The sequence below is a fragment of the Eptesicus fuscus genome, chromosome 9, assembly GCF_027574615.1.
Source record: "Eptesicus fuscus isolate TK198812 chromosome 9, DD_ASM_mEF_20220401, whole genome shotgun sequence".
Taxonomy (NCBI): Eukaryota; Metazoa; Chordata; class Mammalia; order Chiroptera; family Vespertilionidae; genus Eptesicus; species Eptesicus fuscus.
This window is the reverse complement of record NC_072481.1, coordinates 93469644-93472248: the sequence shown is the minus strand read 5'-3', so window position 1 is coordinate 93472248 and position 2605 is coordinate 93469644. Positions and strand designations below refer to the sequence as shown.

Genomic DNA, 2605 nt, shown 5'->3' with positions numbered 1-2605 from the left:
AGAAAAAAGAGAGAAGATACAGATTACCAATATCAGAAATGACATTGATTATCACTAGAGATTCTACAAACAGCAAAAAGATAATGAGCTAATACTGCAAAAAGATAATGAGGTAATACTGAAATACATAGATTTGACAACTCAAATGAAATGGACCAATTGCTATAAAGTACCAACTATCACAACTCACCCAAAATAAAATAGACAAATTGAATAGCCCTATAACTAAGGGAATTAAATTCATAATTTAAAAATTCTTCAAAAATAAAGTTTCCAGGCCCAGATACTTTCATTGGAGAATTCTAACAAGTGTCTAAAAAATTAACAATAATTTCATGCAATCTCTTCCAGAAAATAGAGAACCAGGGGTTACTTCCCAACTCATTTTATAAAGCTAGTATTACTTTGATACCAAAACCAAAAAAAAAAAAGAGAGTACATAAAAGAAAAATACTGATGAATATCCTTAATAAGTATACATGAAAAAAATCTTTAGCAAAATATTAGCAAATAAATTTCATCAACATATAGAAATAATTATATACCATGATCAAGTAAGGTTTATTCCAGCAATACAACACTGGTAAAATATTCAAAAATCAATCAAATAATATTCCATATTAACATATTAATGAAGAAAAACACTACATGATCAAATTATTCACTGAAGAATAAGCATTTGACAAACTTCAAAACTCATTCATGATAAAAACTCTCAGAAAAATATGAAAAGAGGAGAACTTCAACTTGATATAAAGCATCTACAAAAATCATACTGCTAAGCTTATACTCAATGTTGAGAGACTGAATGCTTTCCTACTAAGATGAGGAGCAAGGCAAGAATGTCTTCTGTTTTAACTCTTAGTCAATGCAGTACTGGAAGTTCTAGCCACTGCAATAAGGAAGGAAATGAAATAAAAGACATACAGATCAAATGAGAAGAAATAAAGCTGTCCCTATTGGTAGGTGGTAGGATGACTTATGTGGTAAATCCTAAGAAATCTACAAAAACTCCTAAACTAATAATTCTAATATCCTAATAAACTAATAACAAAATTCTGCAACTTCACAGCATTTAAGACCAACATATAAAAATCAATTGCCTTTTGGTCAGGCCTGTGGCACTAGTGGAATGGTCAAGTGCTATGGCCTTCTTCATACTTCCAGGAAGCTCTGTACCACCAACAAAATCAGAAGTGTCATGATAGACAGTATAAAAAAAGCCCCTTTGGCCTCTTCCCTGAAGCCAACCCTTCAGGAGGCACTTCCCATGCAAATGATATTATGCTGGTTAAATAAGGGTTGAAGCCAAACAACTAAATTCTACCAACAGGAAGTGTGTCAGGGTCCAGCTGATCAAGAATGGAAAAAAATAAAGATCACAGACTTTGTATCCAATGACAGTTGCTTAAATTTTATTGATGAAAACGATAAAGTTCTGGTTGCTGGATTTGGTCACAAAGGTCATGCTGTTGGTAACGTTTCTGGGGGGTTTGCTTTGAGGTTGTCAAAGTAGCCAATGTCCTTCTTTTGGCCAAATGCAAAGGCGAGAAGGAAACACCAAGATCATAAGTTTTCATGGTGAAAAAACAGTAGTAATAACTTTTTATATGCAAAAAGTTAACTGTATCCTGTACAATAAAAGCTTAATATGCTAGTGTCCAGTTGTCCAGTCATCCATTTAACCAATCAAAGCATAATATGCTAATGATATTCTAAGGCCCCTCAACTGCTTGCTACAATATGCACTGACCACCAGGGGGCAGACAGTTGACCAGTAGGTTAGGTTGCTACTGGGGTCCAGCCAATTGGGACTGAGCCAGATGGGCAAGACACGCCCTGGAGCCCTCCCCTGGTCCCTCCTCAGCCCTGATTGTGCACTGGTGGGGTCTCTCAGCCTGGCCTGTGCCCTCTCGCAACCCAGGACCCCTCGGGGGATGTCAGAGAGCTGGTTTCAGCCCAATCCTGCTCAACACATGAGCTTCCCCCTGGTGGTCAGTGCACTCACACAGGGGGAGCGTTGTTCCGCCAGAAGCTGGGCTCACAGCTGGCAAGCAAAGTGATGGTGGCGGGAGCCTCTCCCGCCTCTGCGGCAGCACTACGGATGTCAGACTGCCTGGGGGGAGCGGGCCTAAGCAATCAATCGAACATCCCCTGAGGGCTCCTGGATTGCAAGAGAGCACAGGCCAGGCTGAGGAACCTCCCCGCCCGCCCCCCCCTGAGTGCATGAATTTCATGCACTGGGCCTCTAGTTTCTATATATCAGCAATGAATATGTAGACACCAAAATTAAAAATACAATTCTATTTACAATTGTTAAAAAATAAGAAATACTTCAGTATAAATATGGAAAAACTTATAGAACTTGTATTATACAAACTATAAAGTGATAATGAAAGAAATTAAAGAAGAGATAAATAAATGGAGAGACATATCATGTTTATGGACTGAAAGATGCAACATAATAAATAATAGTAGACTGAATAAAGTCCTCAAAGATATCTAGTTCTTAATTCTTGGAACCTGTTAGCTTTTATAACAAAAGGAAATTTGCATATGTGATCAAGCTAATGAAACTGAGAGCTAATAAATCCTGAATTATGGG

At 37.6% G+C, this 2605-nt stretch overlaps 1 pseudogene; it reads left to right on the top strand.

Annotated features, from left to right (window-relative positions):
• Positions 1 to 1132: 1132 nt before the first annotated feature.
• Positions 1133 to 1572, top strand: LOC129150296 (40S ribosomal protein S23-like; annotated as a pseudogene).
• The last annotated feature ends 1033 nt before the right edge of the window (positions 1573 to 2605 follow it).